At 41.6% G+C, this 24,518-nt stretch overlaps 2 pseudogenes; one reads left to right on the top strand and one right to left on the bottom strand.

Moving 5' to 3' along the window:
- Positions 1–16,295: 16,295 nt before the first annotated feature.
- Positions 16,296–17,836, top strand: LOC112622725 (annotated as a pseudogene).
- An 882-nt stretch (positions 17,837–18,718) lies between these two features.
- LOC112622525 overlaps positions 18,719–24,518 on the bottom strand; it is a 56,265-nt pseudogene continuing 50,465 nt past the window's right edge.

Here is a 24,518-nt window from a genome sequence, read left to right as displayed (position 1 = left end):
GGTCAAGGCGGGCAGATCATCTGGGATCAGGAGTTCAAGACCAGCCTGGCCAACATGGTGAAACCCCATCTCTACTAAAAATACAAAAAATTAGCCGGGCGCCTATAATCTCAGCTTCTTGGGAGGCTGAGGCAGGAGAATCACTTGAACCTAGGAGGCAGAGGTTGCAGTGAGCCGAGATTGTGCCACTGCACTCCAGCCTGGACAACAAAAGTGAAACTATGTCTCAAAAAAAAAAAAAAAAAAAAGAAAAATAATAAGGAAACTGATGTCCAGGGAGATTTTTAAGAGACTGGCCCAAATGAGACACAGGCCAAGCTAGAATGAAACCTAAATGAGTTACATGAGGAAGGTGAATGTTAATGAAAACCATCCCAAACGATGTCCAACCTTCAGAATGAGCAATGGCTTAGCTTCTGAGATAATCTATTTCAAGGCATTTTATTGGCATAGTGACCATTTTGGTGGACAGGAACTAGGAAAGATAAAGCATCCTCTAAGAGGTTAGTTTATTCGTTGGTGTTGACGCAAATCTCCTGAGCCTTCAACCAAAGTTCAATACAGAGTCCACTTTTCAAATTACCATTCATAAATGATAATCTCTTGTTAACAGGGTAAGGGAAGAAGCTGCTGCCAATATGAATGAGAACATAGGTTAAGCACGAATAGTGCTGCCTATTATCCCAAATATTTTGCACAACTGAGTAACATCACCACTGATTATTTTCAACGATGCAACTATGCAAATTTTTAAAAATTGCAGTCAAAATTTAATAAGACTAAATAAACATGATGAATGCTATAATATTATGTGAACAAACTCTCTCAGATCTTCCTAAGGAGTCTACAGTGTGAATGGATATCCATTCTCTGGAGCATTTATTGATCTCCTCCCAGACAAGCTGCTACGTGCTATGACGATAATGATATTAGAGATGGTCTCCCTGTCCTCAAAGACCTCTCAACCCAGGGAAGGAGTCAGACAAGCAAATCAATTATCAGGGTACTGATAGTTGTACCCAATGTGTGAGCGATACATGATGTGTGATATGACAGACTTAAGCATGATGTGCTATTGGGAATACAGAGAAGAAGAATTTAAAGGAAAGGAGTTGATGAAAAGAATCAAGTCTTCTCTGAGAAGGTGACTGTATTAATCTGTTCTCACACTGCTATAAAGAAATAACTGAAACTGGGTAATTTATAAAGAAAAGAGGTTCAATTGGCTCATGGTTCTGCAGCTGCACAGGAAGCATGGCGGGGGAGCCCTCAAGGAGGTAACAATCATGGTAGAAGGTGAAGGGGAAGCAGGCATGCATGTCTTATGTGACTGGAGCAGAAGCAAGGCACGGGGGGAGGGGTGGGGAAATGCCACACATGTTTAAACAACTAGGTCTCTCAAGAACTTACTGTCACAAAAAACAGCACCAGGAGATGGTGCTAAACCATTTATGAGAACTCTGTCCCTATGGTCCAATTACCTCCCACCAGGCCCCACCTCCAACATCAGGGATCATAATTCGACATGAGATTTGGCTGGGGACACAGATCCAAACCATATCAGTGATTTAAATCTGAGTCTTCAAGTAGCCCAATAGGGATGGTAGAGAAGGGTAAACCAGACTGAGCAAACAGCTAAAACAAAGGCTTAGACATAAGACTCCAGGTGAAGCTTTTCATAATTCGGATAGAGCTGATACATCCAGAATAAATGAATGAGGGTCTGAGCTAATGCAGTGACAACTGCCTTGCAAAGGAAGAGAACCAATGGAGAGAGATTTCAGAAATGGAAGTGATGGAACTTGGTTTCTGATAAGATGTTATATTAGTCCATTCTCACATCGCTATAAAGAAATGCCTGAAACTGGGTAACTTATAAAGAAAAAAGATTTAATTGGCTCACAGTACTGCAGGCTTTGTAGGAAGCATGATGCTGGCATCTGCTTGGCCCTCTGGAGAGGCCTGTCACATGGTCAAAGTAGGTGCAAGAGAGCGAGTTGCGGGGTGAGTTGGGGGGGCGGTGCTACACACCTTTAAATGACCAGATCTCACAGGAACTCACTCACTATCCCCAGGACAGTACCAAGAGGGATGGTGCTAAACCATTCATGAGAAATTTGCCCCCACGATGTAATCACCTCCTACCAGGCCCCACCTCCAACAATGAGGATTACATTTCAATATGAGATTTGGGCAGGGACACACATCCAAACTATATCAGATGCAGGGGGATAAGAGAAAAAGAATAGCCCCAACTGCTGGCACCACTAAGAGGGGGAATAAAAGAGAAGTGATAGTAAGGAAACCATGATAATTCAAATTAAGACCTGTAGAATCAGAGATGCCTCCGGGGAATACTGGCAGAACTGACAGTAGGCTACCAACAGAGAGAGCTCTAGGGTGGAGAGTCATTTGGGCATTGCCATCATTTAGGTAGTGGCCATAGACGAGATTACCAAAAGCTAAGACAACCCACATGCTATAGAGGGAAGCAGAGGCTTTGGTCCTTGGAAAACTCCGCTACCCATTCATTATTATGTAACCTTAATGAAGTTATTTAATACACTCGAAACTCAGTTTTCTCATCTATAAAACAGGAATGATGACATTCATCTCACAGGCTGTTGTGAGGGTAAAAGTGGTTTTTTAAGTAGCTACCATAGTGCCTGATACACGGAGATGCCTGCACAAATCAAATCTCGATGGGCCAGGGTGGTGGTTGGGGTAGAGGCAGTTACTGGCAGCTCCTGGAATTGTGTACTGCACAACCTGCTCAGCTGTACACCATGGTCCTGGCCTGATACACATTAGGAACTCAGTCAGTGTTATTTATCTAAGAAAGGGAAAGGGGAAGGAAAAGAAAGCGTTAAAAAAGAGAACCCAAAAGAACATCAGTATTTAAAGGGTAGGTTAAAAAGGAGTCCTCAAGTAAGTCTAAGAAAAAATTGCTTATTTTATACTACAAAAATAGGTAGGCCAGGCACAGTGGCTCACACCTGTAATCAGCACTTTGGGAAAATCGCACGGCCTAAGCCCAGGCGTTCAAGATTAGCCTTAGCACCTGTGATAGTGAGAGCCTATCTCTACAAACAATAAGAAATAAATTAACCAGATATGGCGGCACATACCTGTAGTCCCAGCTACCCAGGAGGCTGAGGCAGGAGGATCACTTGAGCCCAGGAGGTTGAGGCTGCTGTGAGCTGTGATCACACCACTGCACTCCAGCCTGCGCAAGAGAGTGAGACCCTGTCTCAAATAAATAAATAAATACATATATTTTTTAAAAAATAAATAAATGTAACACTTCATATTTCAAACCAAGATGTAAAATTCAGACACTACAATCTACAAAAATATTTTTTAACTTTCTGAGCAATGACATATTACAAATTGTTCGCCAGAGACTGCAATCATGTTGACCTTCATCATAACAGGGAATTATTTCCTAATCTGAATTCCAGACCTTTTTTGAAAAAAGCATACAAAATTTTAACATTAATAGTAAGCCATCCAAATTGTATTAATCAGTGGCCAGGCAAGGTGACTCATGCCTGTAATCCTAGCACTTTGGGAGGCCAAGGCAAGTGAATCATGTGAGGTCAGGAGTTCAAGACTAGCCTGGCCAATGGCTCACGCCTATAATCCTAGCACTTTGGGAGGCCAAGGCAGGTGAATCATTTGAGTTCAGGCGTTCAAGACCAGCCTGGCCAACATGGTGAAACCCCATCTCTACTAAAAATACAAAAATTAGCCGGGTATGGTGGGACATGCCTGTAATCCCAGCTACTTAGGAAGCTGAGGCAGGAGAATTGTTTGAACCAGGAGGCAGAGGATGCAGTGAGCTGCAATCACGCACCACTGCACTCCAGCCTGAGCAACAAATCAAAATAAATCTAAAACATACTTAAAAGTTTTCCCTGCATGTGAGGCCAAAAAATAAATATAATTTACAGATCCTATATATGTGTAAGATACTGAAATAATATATAGCATACTACATAATATATAATATATAATAGGTATATAATATAAAGTGCATTATACCCCTACATAAGAATCAACAAGTAGAATTTCTTCTTTGGAAAATTATTCTCTTAAATTAATAAAGAAAAGTCTGGAGTTGTTCTTGATATTATCCTTCTATTCTACCTTAGTACCTACGTTAGAAACACATACCTTAGACTTTACATCTTCATTACATCCTGTGGTTAAAACATAATTTTTTTAAATGGTTTGTTTGGTCTCAATAAATCAGATTTAAGAATCCAAGTATTGGGAAATCAGCTTCTGCAATAGATGCAAATCTCTCCCCACAGGAACAGCTATAAGACAAAGGTCATGGTGTTCTGACAGTTTGGTCATTTCTCATTTCCAAATAAATACAATTTCATTTGCATTTTTCTATTGCATCTAACGGCATGGATCTTATTCTTCCAGCATTATTGAGTGTTTTGCATCTAGAACTAAGAGAGACAATACAAAATAAGACTATTACAAAATAGTATGATAGAATCTATGCCAGAGATGTATTCAGGTAGCACGGCAGTCAAAGAACGGATATCAAACTACATAGAAAGTGAAACTGTGGGTTGGGCACAGTAGCTCATGTGTGTAATCCTAGCACTTTGGGAGGCCAAGGCGGGTGGATCACAAGGTCAGGAGATTGAGACCAGCCTGACCAACATGGTGAAACCCTGTGTCTACTAAAAATACAAAAATTAACTGGGCATGGTGGTGCATGCCTGTAATCCCAGCTACTCCGGAGGCTGAGGCAGGAGAATCACTTGAACCCAGGAGGCAGAGTTTGCAGTGAGCTGAGATCGTGCCACTGCACTCCAACCTGGTGACAGAGCAAGACTCTGTCTCAAAAAAAAAAAAAAAAAAAAGTAAAACTGTGACCGGAGGACATCATCCAGTTACATACACACATACAGGACATACATCTAGTCACGTAGTATAACATAAGTTTCACAAAACTTGAGACATGTCATCTTGGTTCTATTTCGTACTTAACAAGAAGCATCACAATGCCTTACAGAGCAAGTCAAAACCAACTAGGACCCAACAAGAAAAAACAGAATCATCTCCAACTGCCATTGCCATTATTCCACATGAGAGCCCATAATGACTGTGGACAGAGAGCTGAATGAGAGAGCAAGACTCCACAGGACTGTGTTGTCCAGGACTCTCATATCCTACATGACACCACTAGCAAGTTACAGTTAAGGACCAATGAGATCGCGGAGTTCAGCACCTCACTCTCTCTAGAAAAAAAATGACTCTGCACTAGCCCTGAATTAAAATTCTCCACTAGAGAGTCATATGAAATTGTCTTGATAATCCTTATGTTTGCAAGGTTTATGGTAATCCTGCTATTACTGTCACCTCCAAATTCCTGCATAAGACAATCAATTTTTGGGGGAAAAAAATCCCCAATGTTCCCATAGTCATCACTACAGCCAATGTATTAACTAGTTTACAGGAAATGAAGCACTTGGTATGTGCATCTGCATCCAACATTGACACAGAGGACTGCCCTGAATTAAGATTCAAATTACTTCTTGGCTTAACAGATGGGGAACTCAATTCTTGGAATTCAGACTCCACCCTACAGACACCAAATTACTCACAGATAGGAATATTATAGATGTTAACTTTCCAGCAGGACTTTATTTTGAAAGGCACCTTAAAAACTTGTTTTCTCTATGACAGAAATGTCACGTCCTTCTTTTCCCCACCTTCTCCTTTCCCCATCTCCTCCCTCTTCCCACAAAATAGTGAATCACCAAGTCCCCAGTGAAACCAGGAAACCAGACGGAGTTAACAAACACTACCATCTGCAACAGATCAAAGAAACAAAAGTGAAGACATGGAAGCCAGGGATGCATGGAGTATGGAGAGGAGCAGAGAACCACTGCGTGGGGCAATAAATGCAGGTACTTCAAGGAGGAGGGACCCTGTCCTGGATCCTACAGGAGAAACAATATTCCCTATGCTGGCAAAGTCTATTTCCCTTCTACAGTTACTACTGGGCACCTGCAGCCCTCCATACCCTCCACACCCATACCTTGAGAATATGTCTCAAGGGGGTTGGCTGTTGTTTTAATACATCTCCCCAAAGCGCATGTCACAGGACAGCCCTTGAGAAACATCTCGTGGCCTTAGCTAGTGCAGTAACAACCACAGACTCTGTGTGCCACCATGTTTACATCTCCAACAAAATGGAACCTCAGAGAGGTCCTTCTTATACATCAGCAGTCCTAAAATAGATCTTTCTCATTCTCCTGGAGAGGAGTCACATTCAGATTAAACACATGACCATGGGTTTAAATAAGCAATCATCAGTCACGTGACGTGTCTTTGCAAAGCGCCTTTTTCCAAGGGTCTCAAAAATAACTTTTAAATTCTTATTGCGCTTGATCAACAAAACTATGCTAATCTCATGAAAGTCACCATGTCCCTAGATGCAAGGAATTATCTCCTAAGGCCAAAAGTGAAGAAAACACCTTCTTGCCCAGGGTCATCTCCACTCCAATGCACAGTCTTTTCCTCCCTCCTCCAACACAGCTTCCGGTATTCCTCTTCTGTGGCACTTATAAAGCACTCTCATTGTTTACATGCCCATCTCCTTCAATAGTCCTGCAAGAAGAGTGTCATCATATATATATATATATATATATATTTTTTTTTACTTTCTATTCACATCAGCTCCTCACTCACCTCTTTTCCTAGAGGGTCTTCTAACCATTTGCATTTTTCTCTGTGCTCCTTCATCAGACTACGTATGGTGTACACAAACACACACACACACACACACCCTATCATATTAATTCTGTGAATCATCTATTTATTCCCTTTATCCATTTTGCTTTAGTATAGCTTATATTTTTTCCTGTCAATTTATAAGAGCTCTTTGTAAATTATCATTAATAGTACTTTTCCTGCAGTATATTTTACAAATACTTTTTCCAGACAGAGCTGATGTCTATTGATTAAACATTACTGCTGCCACACAATGGGTTCTGACTGCATATATCTGATATTTATTCCTTTTCTTATATAGTTTCTGGGGTTTCCATCCTTAAAAAGGTTTCCTAAGCTTTAGCTTGTACATGTGTGTTTTTCTGGATTTTTCTGTGAAATGGTAATTTGTTAAATTTGTCTTTCATCCATCAGGGAATTAACTTTATATCGTTTATGATGAGTCCTGTTGTATTTTAACCAGATAGAGAACTACCTATGCCAGAATAATTTGTTAACTCATGATTTTTCCACTGAATTGGACTATAATATGTTTCAAATATTTTCTGTATTCTGATTTATCTATTCTGAAGTATCTATATTTGAATCTATTCTGTTCTAACATTTGTGTATTGCTAGGCCAATACTATCTTAATTACAGTGACTTTATAGCATTCTTATTTTTCATACTTTTCTTGAATAGGGCATTTGACAATATAAAGCCATACAGTCATTTTATGTAATTTTTGAACACTAAGTTGCTATTCTATTCTGAATTGCAAGAACTTTATATATTATGTTTATTTTTAGAGTTTTATCATATCATTTAAGGGAACACATATCCCCATTTCTTAGTGCTTACTGGTAAAATAGAAGATTTCAGGTCATATATTTATCTTGCATCCAGCCATTTTCCCAAATATTTTACTAATTCTACTAGAGTGGCTTTTTAAATTTAGTCTTATGTTTGGTGGTGTGTGCACAATCATGTCAGCAACAACAAAAAAAAAGATGCTTTTATTTTTTATTTTCCAGTAAATACATCAAAAACACAACTTCTTGTCTTGTTACATTTGTTAGAACACAAAAGGTAATGATAAATAAAAAAACTGATCACAGGCTTTCCTATCTAGATTCTTATGTAATTGTTTTAATAGTTCATCATTTATTTATTTATTTATTTATTTATTTATTTATTTATTTATTTATTTTTGAGACGGAGTCTGGCTCTGTCGCCCAGGCTGGAGTGCTGTGGCCGGATCTCAGCTCACTGCAAGCTCCGCCTCCCGGGTTTACGCCATTCTCCTGCCTCAGCCTCCGGAGTAGCTGGGACTACAGGAGCCCGCCACCTCGCCCGGCTAGTTTTTTGTATTTTTTAGTAGAGACGGGGTTTCACCGTGTTAGCCAGGATGGTCTCGATCTCCCAACCTCGTGATCCGCCCGTCTCGGCCTCCCAAAGTGCTGGGATTACAAGCTTGAGCCACCGCGCCCGGCCTAGTTCATCATTTATAATGAAGTTTGCTAGTTTTTTCACAAACAGTCTTTATTACGTTTAAGTAATTTCCTTCTATTCCTCCTTAAGAGTTTTATTAGGAATAGTACTTTATTAGGAATAGAACTTCATCAGATGGCTTTCAGAGACTTGATATAATCATATGTCACTCATCTTTTATAGTTTTTATATAATGGACTAAGTGGCTGGATTTTCTGATATGAAACCAAATTCATATTCCTAGAATAATACTTTCTTGATCATATTGTATTATCCTATACTGGTATTCAAGATATGCTGGTTGCATAAAATGAATTGGGGAAATATTTATTTTTTTCTATAATCTGGGATAGGTTGAATAACATTGTAATTATCTGACTTTTAAAGACAGAATGACTATAAATTTCTCATTCAAACCAGGACACTTTAACAATGAAAGAAGATGCTAATAAATAATGGAAATGATGGAACTTTTAAAATATACACTAATTGACAAAATAATTGGTTTTATTGTATTGGTGGACTAATAAAATAGTTCAAAAATGATCTTCAAAAATAAAACTTTTCTTAAACTTTTTTTTAAGAGATGGGGTCTCATTCTGTTGCCCAGTCTGAAGTGCAGTGTTGGAATCACATCTTACTGCAGCCTTGAACAATTCTCCAGCCTTAGGACTACAGGCACATGCCACCATGCCCAGCTAATTTTTTAAATTTTTTGTAGAGATGGGGTCCCACTGTATTACCGAGGTTGGTCTCAAGAAATAGTCCCACCGCAACCTCCCAAAGCACTGGGATTACAGACATGAGCCACCACACCCAACCTAAAATATTTTTCTATTGATTAAAGTTTATATTGAATTACAGTTGACCCTGAACAACACAGGTTTGAGCTGCACGGGTCCATTTATGTGTGGATTTTCTTCCACCTCTGCCACCCGTGAGACAGCAAGACCAGTCCGTCACTCCTCAACCTACTCAACATGAAGACCACAAGAATGAAGACCTTTATGATGATCCACTTCCACTTAATCAATAATAAATATGTTTTTCTCTTCCTATTTGGAGATTGGAACGTAGCATCCTACGATCCTTCAATTCCTTAATCTTCCATCGGCACTCCAATCCCCAAATCTGGGTCATTTCATTATTCCCATTCTCTGCTCATCTTGCTCCTTTTTCTTTGAGACCGGGTCTCATTCTGTCACCCAGACTCGAATGCAGTGGTATCATCTCAGCTCACTGTAGCCTCAAATTCCCAGGCTCAAGCGCTCCTCCTGCCTCAGCCTCCCTAGTAGCTTGGACCCCAAGTGCCACCAGGTACCACTATGCCTAGCTAATTTTTTTTTAATTATTATTTGAAGAGACAGGGGTCTCCCTATGTTGCCCAGGCTGGTCTCAAACTTCTGGCCTCAAGTGATCCTCCTGCCTTGGCCTCCCAAAGTACTAGGATTACGGGCATGAGCCACTGTGTTTGCCTGAAATTTTTATAATACAGAATCCCAGGCCCCACTTCAGACCCACTGAATCAAAATCTCTGGGAGATGTTGATATCTAAAGCTTCCGAGGAAGTTTGTGATGAAGCCAATCCATAGATTGACATTAAGCTTCCACGGGGATACCCTACTGACTGTACTTTTTTTCAGGACACAATGAAAGGGATTTCTTCACTGAGGGGAAATCTAGGTTGGAAGGCCTGCCTTTACAGTGTGTTCCAATTGTTTCTTTGTCCTCAGCTTGAACCTGAAGCCTGTCAGTGTTGCTTACGCTCCATTTTTGTCCCACTTTGGCACTCAGGGCTCAACAATTTCATGCACTTGGAGAGGAGTCCCCTCTTCAAGGGTTCCCACCAGACAGTCCAGAAATGACCACAATGGATGCACGTGTGAATCCTGCTCATGGCACCTCTGCTGACATGAAGCGCACACCATTTCTTAATTTCCCCACTAATATGGTTGGGCTACTGCTCTTTATCCTCCACAGCCCTCCTGCTTCATTTATAATGGCTTTATGTTAGCCAAAATAAATGTTTCTTTACTTCTGCCCTTACAGCAAAAGTCAAAGCCAGAGGAACATGCATCTTTGCTGGACTGAATACTTCAATACATTTGTTGCTGCAGTTGGCCTCAGTGAACTCTATCACAGAGAGCAGCTTATGTCACTGATTTTGAAACATATCTATGGTCAGTGAAAAGATCAAGCATTACCTCTAGTGATGGCAAAATCCAAAGAGCCAGTTCCAGTAATATCCCTGAGTATGAGTCATATGTCTCATCGATTGATTTACCATAAATCTCCCCCACACATATCTTGTTTAAAAAAAAAAAAAAAAAAAAAACACTTTGGGAGGCCGAGGCGGGTGGATCATCAGGTCAGGAATTCAAGACCAGCCTGGCCAAGATGGTGAAACCCCGTCTCTACTGAAAATACAAAAATTAGCCAGTTGTGGTGGGGGGCACTTATAATTCCAGCTACTTCGGAGGCTGAGGCAAAGAATTGCTTAAACCCGGGAGGCGGAGGTTGCAGTGAGCCAAGATGGCGCCACTGCACTCCAGCCTGGGTGACAGAAAAAAAAAAAATTTCCAGGCCAGGTATGGTGGCTCACACCTGTAATCCCAGCTCTTTGGTAGACCAAAGTGGGGGAACTGGTTGAGTCCAGGAGTTCAATGCCAACCTGGGCAACATAGTAAGACCTCAGCACTATAGAAAAAAAAACCAAAAATGCCTTTTCTGCTAATGGAGCAAACCACTTTAACAGCTAATACTTCACTTTTTATATATGCATAAGAAAACTTAAAATCGAAAATGGCGAAAATCTATTTAGAAAAGTCATTTGATTTAAATGAAAAGTCATGCTTCACAGAATGAAATAAAATGGCACCTCCTGCAGCCAGCATGTGTTAAATCTTTGTCTTTGAGCAAAGTATTCTTAAAAACAATGACAAACTTTTGAAGTAGATACTGAGGCAGCTTCAGAAGATTTGTGAATTACACATTCATCAACATCCTTGAGAAACAGAAATTTGCTACTTAATTTTATTAAACTTTCACTTTTTTAGCTCATTTCCTGACAAAAGGGTTTATTCCAAAATAAATGTTAAAACAACAGTTATAGATTTACACCATACAAAAATGGCAAAACCATACCAAGAGCATTCAGACCTCACATACTTCCAACTGACCCACCAAGTCAGCCTGGCCGCTTCCAGCTTTCTGCAGGTCCCTGTGGGGACCATGGCACAACTGACTGGCACACCAAGTAGCTCACAGAGGTGGCAGCATCAGATACTTCTCCCAGCACCATCTAGACTGGAAGGAGTTGGCTGTCCTTAGCCAGCAGGGTAGGAACGTATTTCATTTTATCAGCCAGTTCTTGGCATGCTGTTCTTTAAAGGGAGGTGTAAGTTAACTTGCATTGAAAGAGAAATGGGGGGAAAGCAGGGTTATACGCATCACACCTTTCAAATTTAAACACGAGTAAAATTACTCTTCACAACACAAGCACCTTACACACCACTAGAAGAGACCACAGCAAAACCCAGTATACAAAGTGGAGGGCCACCATCCCATCTTATTTTAATGTCTTGTTAGCATAATACTTCCTTAAAAATAAGAAACTCAGAGCAAATATCAAATGGGACACCAAGAGGCTGGGACTTCTACGGTAATTGATGTTTTTGAGTCTTCTACTTGAATCAATTTTGGTCATTTGTATTTTGCTTATGAGTTATCCGCTTCTTCCCTATTTTCATATTAGTTTCCATAGAGTTTTGCTCCTAGTGTGCAAGTGTATATATATATATGTTTTGTTTTGTTTTGTTTTGTTTTTTGAGATGGAGCCTCACTCTGTCGCCCAGGCTGGAGTGCAGCGGCGCGATCTTGGCTCACCGCAAGCTCCACCTCCTAGGTTCACACCATTCTCCCACCTCAGCCTCCCGAGTAGCTGGGACTACAGGCACCCGCCACCACGCCCGGCTACTTTTGTTTTTGTGTTTTTTTAGTAGAGACGGGGTTTCACCATGTTAGCCAGGAGTGTCCGTGTATAATTCTTTCCATCTTTCATGCATCTGTAATGCATTTGTTTCTTTGTTCCTAATCTTGTTATACTCTTGCTCTTTTTCCAGTATTTTGTCTCATTTAGCCTTCCTACATTTTTTCCTTATTCCATTAACTCTCACTTGTAACTTTATCGGCCCCTCTTCCCACCTTGTGTGTATGTTGTTTGTTTGGTTTGAGGGGTTGGAGGCAGGTAGGTGTTCTGCTGTCCTCTTCTTCATGAATAATAAAGATACTTACTGTTATAAATTTTTTTCTAAGTAAAGTTTTGAGTGTATGCTATGCCTTAAGGATTTGGGTATAAAGTATACTTTTTTATTCCTTTCCAAAGAACCTTTTGCTTCTCTTTTATTTTCTCTTTGATCAAAGGTTTATCTGGGAGAGTGTTTCTTAGTTTCCAAGTAGTTATTTTCTGGTCATAGGTTTAGTATTGGTTTCTAATTTAACTGGGTTGTGGTGAAGAAATGTGATCTACAAAATCTCTACTTTTATATTTGTTATGGTTTTACTTTATTTTGGCCAAGTAGGTTAATAAGTCTATTTTTCTAGTTATTGGGGCTTGGAAAATTACACATATCCAAAGAAATGCTCCCTGAAAAGCCTCATGGTGATGTGGCCAGGGAAACTGCCCTGCCCCCTAAACATTAAATCACAGTAACAATTGCCCCTGTTTCATTGCCCCATTGCAAAATGCATTCTAACTTGCAAATCTGGAACCATTATACCGCTAAGTAGAAAACAAGGCAATTAATTATTTTTAATAGTCAGTTAATTATTTTTAATAGCCTGATGATTGTATCATCTTGGAATTTAATCAAAACAAACCAAAGGCATGCAATACTCCTGAGTTATGCCCAGCAATAACTTGGTTTAAGTTTTCATTTTCCAACCTGGCATCTCAATTCCTACTCAGTATTAGTAGCTCAGGCAAATCTGCTGCCCACCCACAAATCCAAAACAAAACCATCTGTCTCATACCTCAGAAAGGCCTCAACATGATTCACTGAACCCTTGAGATGAAAGAGATCAGAACTAATTCTTTTTTCTCAGCTCACTGCAACCTCCGCCTCCTGGGTTCAAGTGATTCTCCTGCCTCAGCCTCCCGAGGAGCTGGGATTACAGGTGTCTGCCACCATGCCTGGCTAATTTTTTGTAATTTTAGTAGAGATGGGGTTTCACCATGTTGGTCAGGCTGGTATCAAACTCCTGACCTCAGTTGATCCACCCACCTCGGCCTCCCAAAGTGCTGGGATTACAGGCATGGGCTACCGTGCCTGGCCAGAACTATTTCAAATACAAGTAATCCTGAAATATTTAGTCCCACTGAGGTTTGAAGATTCTGTACTCAGATCAGTCTTGGTGATACAGGACTCATACAATGAACACACTTAAGAGCGGAAATCTTGTTTAAAATCACCAAGGAAATTCCAAACTTCCACAAAAGAATTAGCGGATATTTTAGCAAGGGTACACTTGGAGGCAGGATGTTATTTCTTCTGAAAGTTCATAATGATAAAGTGGAAGCTTCCTCAGCTGTCTGGGAGTTTGAGGAAAAAAACATATTATATTATTGAATACCTATTGTGCCAGGCATGGTACTTGGTACTAAGCATTCTACATGCATTATTTCCTTTATGTTTACAAAAGTAGTCATTATTTAAAAAAAAAAAAAAAAAAAGCTTATCTACTTATAAACTGCTGATAAGTATCACATTTTTAAATGGTTAGTAACTGATACAACAGGAAAGCCTCACTGAGGCATAGTATTAGCTATAAAGTTGTCCCCCAAAATGGGACATTCACTATTTAACCATTTAGGGTTAAATTGAGACTCCTAAATTGCCTTTACATCAGGAAAAATTACCTTAAAATTTCTATGGTTTCAGTTTGTGATTTCAGCAAACATTTGTTTCAAACACAAACTGTTATACTCACCCATTTACTTTTTTTTTTCTTTATAGAGACAGGAATATCATTATGTTGCCTAGTTTGGTCTCAGACTCCTGGCCTCAAGTGATCCTCCTGCCTTGACCTCCCAAAAGTGCTGGGATTGCAGGTGTGAGCCACCATGTCCAGCCCATTTACTCTGAGGTAATTGTTACATAGTGAATAAAATATTCAAGCTCTTCTAATCAAATGAGCTCATGAAATCTAATCCCACACCTGACTTTTATTTATACTATTGAACTGAGCACCACAGAGGCAATTCTAACTACTACCTAAACAATTTTTTAATTGGCACAAAGTTCAAATATACAACCTGCCTTTCATTTTAGATTCATCTTCTTTTCATCCATCTTCACTTTGCATCTCAGTTTCAGCCATGCTAAATATTTCTAAGTACTCTAAATTTCACATTCACAGATTCCTTGGTTCTCCATTTACCAAGGCCATTCTTCCCTACCTTTTCCACCTGACCAATAGCTCTTCATTCCACACACACACACAGAAAAAAATGTCACTCAAGGTGTATCTTTTCTGTAATCTCCCTCCTACTCACCTTTCCCCATCATATAGTTAGACACCCTCTTCCAGGCTTCCTCTCTTCCGTAATGCTCTTACTTTTATTGCTCTATTCAACAAACACTTCTAAAGCTTCTATTATCTACAGGTTCTTTATTAGGTGCTGGGAATACAAAGATAAATAAAACATAAGACTTCAAGTGGTGTCAAAAAAGACAATCAGGCCTGTCAGCTGGTCAGAGTAGCACCAGGCTTCAGGAAAGCACTCAGCATTTTGAGCCCAGCCCTGTAAGACCTGGAGAATTTTGTGGGTAGAAATGTGGGAAGACAATGGAGAGAAGGAGGAAGAAGGGCCTTCTGGGCAAAAGGAATTACATGAGCAAAGTCAGAGAGGTGGATAAGAGGTAAGCTTTGTTGATGGCAGAAAACAAGTTTCTCCATCCCAGGCATTTCATTTAAAAAACAAACAAAAAAACTTGAAAACTCAGGAGGCTGAGGCAGGAGGATTGCTTGAGGCCAGGAGTTCAAGACCAGCTTGGGCAACATAGTGAGACCCCAGGTCTTAAAAAATATTTTTTTAAAAAACTTTAAAACTACTTACTTATAAACGTTTTCAAGCTATAATAAAAGCAAAAGATAATCATGGAAAGTAAACCCTAGTTTTATTCCTAATTGTTTGTTAATTTCTGGTGCTTTCTTAAACCCAAAGAAGGCTCATTAATTATCGCTTATGTGTTAACAACACCTAATTTTCTAATTTTATCAAAAGACAAAAGAAGTATTTTATACTCCTCTGATAAGCACTGTGAATAAAGATAAGTAGTTCAGTCATAACTGGTTCACCCTCACCTCCCCATGTAAGAGGGAGAACAAATCAAAACAAGTAAGAGAAACTTTGGTGCAAGGCTCCCAGACCACTCTAGCAGGATGAGGGGGTCCTTGTCCAATATCTGTCCTCCTTTTGTAGGACCTAATGCATACACAGGCTGAAGCTCTCATTCTCAGTGGTTATGTTGAAAATAACCAATCCAAAATCCTCTTTTGACGGAAGTAATCCACGAACCGACCAACAGAGACAAAACTTTTGGGAGTGAACAACATTACTACATAGGGTTACTTAATCCTTAAAAATATCTTCCAGTCTTTTTAATCTGCAATTTTTACACACACTTCTACAGGACCTTGGACAATATATATGTTGCAGCACATACCTGAGGGTATCAAAATTGGAGAGAGATAAGGAAGCAGAAATCAGATACCATCATGCCCAAAAGAATGCAGTAAACTTGGATGGCCAGCTGCCCAGTTCATTATTATCTCAACAGTTCAGATGGCTTATGGTGTTCCTTTGATATTACATCAGTTTATGCCTCTTACCAGAAAGTGTGCCGGCAATAAATAACCCCAAGTGAGCAGGATGAGGCATTGTGATCCATAGCATGTCCCGAATTAGAATATATTTTATATTGCATTTTTAAAATGGCAGCATTAGCAGCAGCGGCTGCGCGGGTGTCTACGTGGGCTCGCGGGGTCTCGCGGCAGCGTGGTGGACTATCTGATCAGCTAAGGCACCTGCTACGTGCCTGAGGACGGGCTCACCCTGCAGCAGCTCTTCACCAGCGCTGAGGGCCTCGCCTACAACGATGTCCTGATTCTCCCAGGATTCATAGACTTCACAGCTGATGAGGTAGACCTGACCTCAGTCCTGACCTGGAAGATCACGCTGAAGATGCCTCAGATCTCCTCCCCCATGGACACTGTGTCAGAGGCCGACATGGCCATTGCGATGGCTCTAATGGGAGGTCTTGGTCTCATTCACCACAGCTGCACCCCAGAGTTCCAGGCCAAGCAGTGTGGAAAGTCAAGAAGTTTGAACAGGGGGACTTCATCACCGACCCCGTGGTGCTGAGCCCCTCGCACATCATGGGTGATGTGCTGGAGGCCAAGATGTGGCATGGCTTCTCTGGCATCCCGATCACTGAGACGGGCATCACGGGCAGCAAGTTGGTGGGCATCATCACCTCCTGAGACATCAACTTTCTTGCTGAGAAGGTCCACAGCACCCTCCTCAGTGAGGTGATGACACCAAGGATCGAGCTGGTGGTGGCTCCAGCAGGCCTGAGGTTGAAAGAGGCAAATGAGATCCTGCAGCTTAGCAAGAAAGGGAAGCTGCTTATCTCCAGTGATCGCAATGAACTGGTGGCCATCATCGCCCGCTCCGACCTGAAGAAGAACTGAGACTACCCTTTGACCTCCAAGGATTCCCACCAGCAGCTGCTGTGGGGGGCAGCTGTGGGCACCCATGAGGATGGCAAATACCACCTGGACCTGCTCACCCAGGTGGGCATTGACGTCATAATCTTGGACTCATCCCAAGGGAACTTGGTGTATCAGATCGCCATAGTGCATTACATCAAACAGAAGTACCCCAATCTCCAGGTGATTGGGGGGAATGTGGTGACAGCAGCCCAGGGCAAGAAACTGATTGATGCTGGTGTGGATAGGCTTCACGTGGGGATGGGCTGCGGCTCCATCTACATCACCCAGGAAGTGATGGCCTGTGGTCAGCCCCAGGGCACTGCTGTATACAAGGTGGTCGAGTATGCCCGGCACTTTGGTGTGCCCATCATAGCCGGATGGCGGTATCCAGACCGTGGAGCATGTGGTCAAGGCCCTGGAACTTGGAGCCTCCACAGTGATGATGGGCTTCCTGCTGGCTGCCACCACGGAGGCCCCCTGCGAGTACTTCTCAGACGGGGTGTGGCTTAAGAAGTACTGGGGCATAGGCTCACCGGATGCCATGGAGAAAAGCAGCAGCAGCCAGAAACCATACGTCAGCGAGGGGGATAAGGTGAAGATCGTGCAGGGTGTCTCATGTTCCATCCAAGACAAAGATTCCAATCAGAAGTTCATGCCCTACCTCATAGCGGGCATCCAGCACAGCTGCTAGGATATCGGGGCCACAGCCTGTCTGTCCTTTGGTCCATGATGTACTCAGGAGAGCTCGAGTTTGAGAAGCAGACCCTGTCGGCCCAGATCGAGGATGGCATCCATGGCCTGCACTCTTATGCGAAGCGGCTGTACTGAAGACGGTGGAGGCCGAGGTGACAGACAGGGCACACCCCAATGTCCCCCTTCAGGCACAGCCTCCCTCCATAACTGAGTGGTCCACAGATTTGCACTACAGGTTCCCCAGCTACTTTCCAGGGAGAGACGAGGGGAGGTCCTGAGGGTTCTGCAGCCCCTCCCTGGGCATCCTCTGCTGAGTCAGGACTGCTCCCTGGGCCAGGCTGCCCTGGGAGCCCCCCCACACCCTCACCCCAGGCTCTCAGGCCCTGTGCCTGCCTCAGGTCTTTCTTGCTTCAGCCTGCTCCAGCCCGGCCCCCACCCCAGGGGCAGGCAGCCCCTCCTGGCTTCTCCTATAGGGTACCTTCCTGCCCCCAGCCCCCCAGGAAATGGTGCTCTCCAGGCCCTGCTTCTGGTCCTTCCCGGGCTGCTGCCCCCTCAGCCATGTGGCACTTTTGAGCTCCAGACCTAGGCCAAGGGGAGGTCTCTGACCCCTTCCTCGGCCCTGGGCTACCCTTGGGACCTGCTCCTCAGGCCACTCCCCTGTCCCTGGCCCTGGGGAGGAGGCTGCCCTGGTCATGGCCCCCTGCCCATCATTCCTGACTCACCACTGTTCGCAGGTGTACCATTCCTGCCCTCTCCTCAGCTGCAGTTGAAGGCTTTAACTCTGCACACTTTGGGATCACAGTTGTGTCACTGTGTATTAAAAAATCGGAATAAATCAAGCAGGTCTCAAAAAAAAAAAAAAAAATGGAATCACAGGTCAACATTATTACCCCTCTCCGGCAAGGACTGAATAAAAGGCAGTGAGCAAATATACTTAGTTTAGAATAAGTAAATCTTTAAGTAGATTAATGACTTCTTGCTCATTACAAACTATTTTGTTATAGAGGAGGGATAGTTCTAATCTCTGAAAATTAAACAAAATGATTTAATTGCTGCAACATCCGTACACAATAATGTTCCTGAATCTGGGTGGCAGAACTGGAAGAATGTGGTTGTACACTGATTTTGCTTTTGCTTTCCATGAATGGCCAAGTCGGGCAAATCAATGTACTTCAGCAACTCATAGTGGCATTTCACAGACATACAAGATGAAAAGACCATAAGCTGCTTCTTTCGTTTCTTCTTAAGGAATGTAAAGAGCAGAAGGAATCTCTTTTTGGAAGGACAAACAACATATCCCTGTTCAAGACCATCCACTGTTGCATTAGCTTTATCATCATCAACACCAACATACAATGGCTCCTTTTTCAGAGAAATCCTTGCCAGGCTTTCAACTTTTCAAGTTTGGGTGGCAGAAAAGAGCATAGTCTGTTTACGTGTTGGCAAAAGTTTAATAACTTGCTTTAATTCCCCTTCAAACTCAACATCCAAGCTATGATCAGCTTCATCAATAAGCAGACACTGCAGGTTTTTATACATAAACCCTGGGGTATTCTGCATATGGTCCAGCAGACGGCCTGCTGTGGCCACAATGATGTTGATCCCATTAGCAAGTGTCTGTGCTTCAACAGATCTGTTACTGCCACCCATTATCAACCTGTAAGTATGCACATGGCAAGTCATTAGCTCCTTAAGAACACCAAACCAAAAGTTTGCATGGCTAGTTCTCTAGCAGGTGAGAGAATAAGGACTCCCGTTCCATCCCTGGGCATGAACTTTAACTTAACAATGAGTTCAACTGCAGGGATGAGAAAAGCCAGGCTTTTACCACTGCCTGTTTTTGCAGCTGCTAGAAGTCCCTGCCTTCCAGAAGTGGTCTGATACTTTTATGCTGAATTTCAGTCATGTTTGTAAAACCCATTTCTTTTATTGCCTTCAGAGTGTTTTCACTGACAGGATTACATAGAGAAACAAATGAAGTATCCTCAAAAGCTCCTGTCAGTCCCGGGGTAGGCTGGGCACCTCACTGTCATCTTCATCATTATCTGGCTTCTCCACATTATTTTCTGTTTCTTTAGGAGTCTCTGCACTCTCTTCTTCAGATTCCCCTTTGTTTGCAGTTTTTGCTTTTTTTGTATCAGGCCCAGCATCATTTGGCATTTTCCTCTTTTTCTTCTTCTTTGTGTTTTTTGATTCTGAATTGGGAGAGGGTATGCCCTGCTCATTTTGCGCCCAGAATAATTGGGTTTTCTTCGCTACTTGAAACAATCCAAGGTTCCATTAAGTGAACTTGACTTTTCCTGGTCTAAAATTTCTGACATTCAGTCCCAGCTTGAGAAACTGATTGAAAAGAACTACTTTCTTCATAAGTCAGCCCAGGAAGCATATAAGCCATACATATGAGCCTATGATTCTCATTCTCTGAAACAGATCTTTAATGCTAATAACTTAAATTTGCCTCCAGTTGCTCTGTCATTTGGTTTCAAGATACCTCCCTTTGTTGATCTGAACATCAACTGCAATGAAGGCAAGCAGAAAAAGTGAGGGGGTGGTGGTAGATTTGGCTACCGGAAAACCAAGAAAATTGAGAAGTTCAAAATCTTCAAACATATTAGCAAGAAATCATCCGACAGCAGGCAGTTCTCTCACTGAAGACATGCCTTTCTTTCATCTTGAATAACTTTATCCTAAAATGAATTTTCCCCTTGATTTAAGAGGATTTTTGTAGCCTTTAGAATTTGGACTTATCTAACAAGAGTATAAATTGACTTGGGTTCCAAGCACTGTTACTTCTATCAAGTCTCTTTTTTATTTTGGGGATATAAAACAGGCTTTACTTTTCTTGGATGCCAAATGGCAGAGCAAGGAATATCTGGTCTTTCTTGTGATTATATAATATTTTAATTTTAAATATCCCTCCCTCATACATACAAATGTATGTTACTGTTTTAATATAATTCTTTTTGTGCCTTAAAAAAAATCTATGTTAATACAGCAATGTTATCTCATCTGAATACTTTTACAAATGTCATTTCATTTAATACTTACAACAACCCTTCAGTTGAGGTTTTATCATTCCCATTTTACAGATGGGGAAACTGAGCATTGAAAGAAAACTGACTTTCCGAGGTCACACAGTTACTGGCACAATGTGCACTGGAACCCAATGACCAAGTCAAGTGAGTTTCAGCTAGAGCAAGCTTGTATAGCCTTTAGCCCTGTGACCCAAGATGGTTTTGAATGCAGCCTAACACAAATTGGTAAACTTTCTTAAAACATTATACGATTTTTTTTTCAATTTTTTTTAGCCCATCAGCTGTCATTAATGTTAGTGTATTTTATGTGTGGTCCGAGAAAACTCTTCTTCTTCCAGTGTGGCCCAGGGAAGCCGAAAGATTGGACACCCCTGAACTACAACACCCCTGCTTCCCAAATAAAGTTATAGGTAAAATCAAGCTCCCCTTTTTTCTCATGTCAGGATCTTTTCTGGAAAGAGGACAAAAACAAGTTAATGTAAAACTTTTAGTTCTATTTTTAAACATCGACTTAGGGCAAAAGGCCAGGTGTTCTGCCAAAACAAATTAGATAATATTCTTATATTGGCAGACTCTCAATCTTGACCAAGAAGAAAAATATCCAACATAACATATATTGAGAAAAGAGTCCAAGAACTCTGAGTACACTGAATTCTCAGCCTTGGCCTTCTGCAAGAAGGAAGAGGCAAGTTTCCCGTATGAGAGAACAGTCAAGGAGTATGACTCAAGGACTATTTCAGTACAAGATCTTATTTCAACCCTGTTGTCCATCTGTTTGCTGAGAATGTAAAGTTGTCTGGTTCCAAGTCAGAAAAGAGGATGAAATCATCTATTAAAGCCACATAAACAGGAGCCCCATAGCCGTGCAGTGAGAGGCCAACGCACACCTTCCCATTATCTGGCTGGATTTCTGTGTGGTCATGGTGTCTTATCCCAGGGAGGCAAGTTCAGGGACCCAGCTAAGCAAATGATAAATGCTGTAAAATTTATTCTCTATTTACTGCAGGCTAATGGAGAAGAAAGATAAGCACAGCGCAGTGGCTCACACCTGTAATCCCAGCACTTTGGAAGGCCAAGGTGGGAAAATCGCTTAAGCCCAGAAGTTCAAGACCAAGCTGGCCAACATAGGGAGACCTCATTTCTACAAATAATCAAAATATTAGCTGGGTGTGGTGGCATGCATCTGTGGTTCCAGCTGCTTGGAAGGCTGAAGCTGGAGTATTGCTTGAGCCCGAGAGGTTGAGGCTGCAGTGAACCATGATCACGCCACTGCACTCCAGCCTGGGTGACAGAGTGAGACCCTGTCTCAAAACAAACAAACAAATAAATAAAATAAAATAAAATAAATGGGGGGAGGGGAAGAGCAACTCAAAGAATTGCATACGAAAAACAATTAATATTTTAAATGCAGATATTGACTACAGAAAATATCTATTTATCAACCATTGCAGCCAGCCATTCTTTCCTCCCTATTCCTCTTCACCAGCCTCCTCTTTTTTTGAGCATCACTAAGGTCATAAAACTCACTACTTTCTACTCAGTCCTATCCTTCTTTTTGTATCATGTAGTGCCACTGGAATACCTGGAGTCAACATTCATCATCCACTTACATACCTCTATGTTGTTCCCCTACCTCTTCTACAGTAAGAGGATAACAGAGATTCCAGGGAGTACCATACTTTAGAGAAGCTTAGGGGAATGAGTATTTAGAAAGCTAATGAATTCAGGCTACTGACCAGAAGAGTTCAGACTCTAATTTTAAGAGTAAGGAAAATTTCAAGGTCATAATTAAAGGTCAAATCAGCTATGTTGTAGGCCAAATTATTATTTGCAGTTTGGCTAGAAACCTAAACCAGCAAGTACAGTATTGTTTCCAAAATAAAATAAGTTCCAAGTTCTAAACAACTAGAACCCTAAACATTTAGGAATCCTAAACATTCATAAGTTTGGGACCACCTACAAAAAAATGTAACAATAATTCTTTTCCTCTTGAGTTTTTTTCTTTACAGCTGCAGAAGAAAACAGAAAGTATACATGTACATAACTGGGTGTTGAGATTTGACCCCCCTTCCATTGGATCAACTTCAATTGAGAAAAGAGTTGGTGACCACCATTTGTTCCTAAGAGCCCTCATAAATTTATTCCTCTCAGTGTGCCCAGTGAGAATAACTGGACCAACTTCTGGATAAGTAGTGACAATTGGGAAAAGGACTCTCAACATTATCATAGAGAATAAGCTCAACAAGTTTGGGGAGGGTTTTATATTGGCAAAGGGAGTCAGTTGGAGCTGTAGCCCAAGTGAAAAGTTGAGCTCCAAAGAAAGTGGGTGATTTCTTTTGAGCAGATACTCTAACTGTATTCCTATATGAAAGAGGTGGGGTGGGATGGGGGAAAATCAGGCTATAAGGAATGAGATTGTGGAAACAATGAGGATGTGTTTCCAAAGAAGAAAACCACTGTCATGTCAGCATATTGGCCACGCCTGTCCTAGTCTTATTTGCTCTTCAAAGAGCTATAATCATGGGTCAAACCAGAAAGGAAACTGTTAGACTTCTCCATGTAACAGAGTACACAGAATAGGCTGCAGCCATACCAGATGAGCAAGGAAAGATTAGAGTTACACATTCCTACCAGTAAAAACTGGTGCCATGAGTGGCAGCCATGTTTAGATTATGTAATTCTGCCTTCTTGGCTAAAAGCTGATTGGACCCACGATGGATGTCTGTTGAAAGCAGAGCCAGCTAGGTGCAGTGGCTCATGCCTGTAACCCCAACACTTTGGGAGGCTAAGACAGGATGATTGCTTGAGGCCAGGAGTTAGAGACCAGCCTGGGCAACAGAGCAAGACATTGAAGAAAAAAAAAAAAAAGGAAACAATGAATGAATGAAAGAAAGAGGAAGAAGAAGGAAGGAAGGAAGGAAGGAAGGAAGGAAGGAAGGAAAGAAGGAAGGAAGGAAAAAAGAAAAGAAAAGAAAAGAATTAGCTGGGCTAAATTAGCTGGTAGCATGTGCCTATAGTCCCAGCTATAATACTTAGGAGGCTGAGGCAGGAAGATCACTTGAACCCAGGAGGTCAACACTATAGTAAGCCATGATGGTGCCACTGCGCTCTAGCCTGGGTGACAAAGCAAGGCCCTGTCTTAAAAATAAATAAAAATACAAATGAAACAGAGCCAATCAGATTTTCCCTGCTAGGAATCTGGATTTAGGGACAGCTCATCTCTGTGCTTGGTCAAAGCTGTGCATCAGCCACATTCCATCATCTATACACGCAGCAGAGAAAGCCAGAGACAGAACATAAAGCAAATGTGCAAGACAGGAGGGAAGAGTCAGAGGAAGAGAACTCTAGCTAAACAGTTCTCAGTTCCAGTTCTCCCAGAAGCCAGCTGGAGTCCTATCTTTAGGTTCCTCAAGACATTCCTTGCCTTTAAAACAACTTTTCCTTTTTTAAAAAAGCTAGTTCAAATTTATTTCAGTTATTTGAAACTAGAAACACCTGGAGTAAAATCACATTACCAAAAATTAAATGAAGATTCTGCAATGAAAAGAGCATAGACTTTTGAATCTACCAATGCTGGGTTCAAACCATGGCCCCCCTGAATATCAGCTGTCTAGTCGACAGTAAGGACACTACTAGTTTCCTAGCCTGTCTGAGCCTTGGTTTCCTTACTAGAAAATGCAAATAATGAAATGTCCTGTCTGACAGCTTTGAAGAGAGTAGTGGTTCTCCCAGCATGGAGTTTGAGATCTGAGAACGGACAGACTGCCTCCTCAAGAGGGTCC

This window comes from Theropithecus gelada, chromosome 4, assembly GCF_003255815.1.
Source record: "Theropithecus gelada isolate Dixy chromosome 4, Tgel_1.0, whole genome shotgun sequence".
Classification (NCBI taxonomy): Eukaryota; Metazoa; Chordata; class Mammalia; order Primates; family Cercopithecidae; genus Theropithecus; species Theropithecus gelada.
This window is presented reverse-complemented; position numbering and strand designations above follow the sequence as displayed.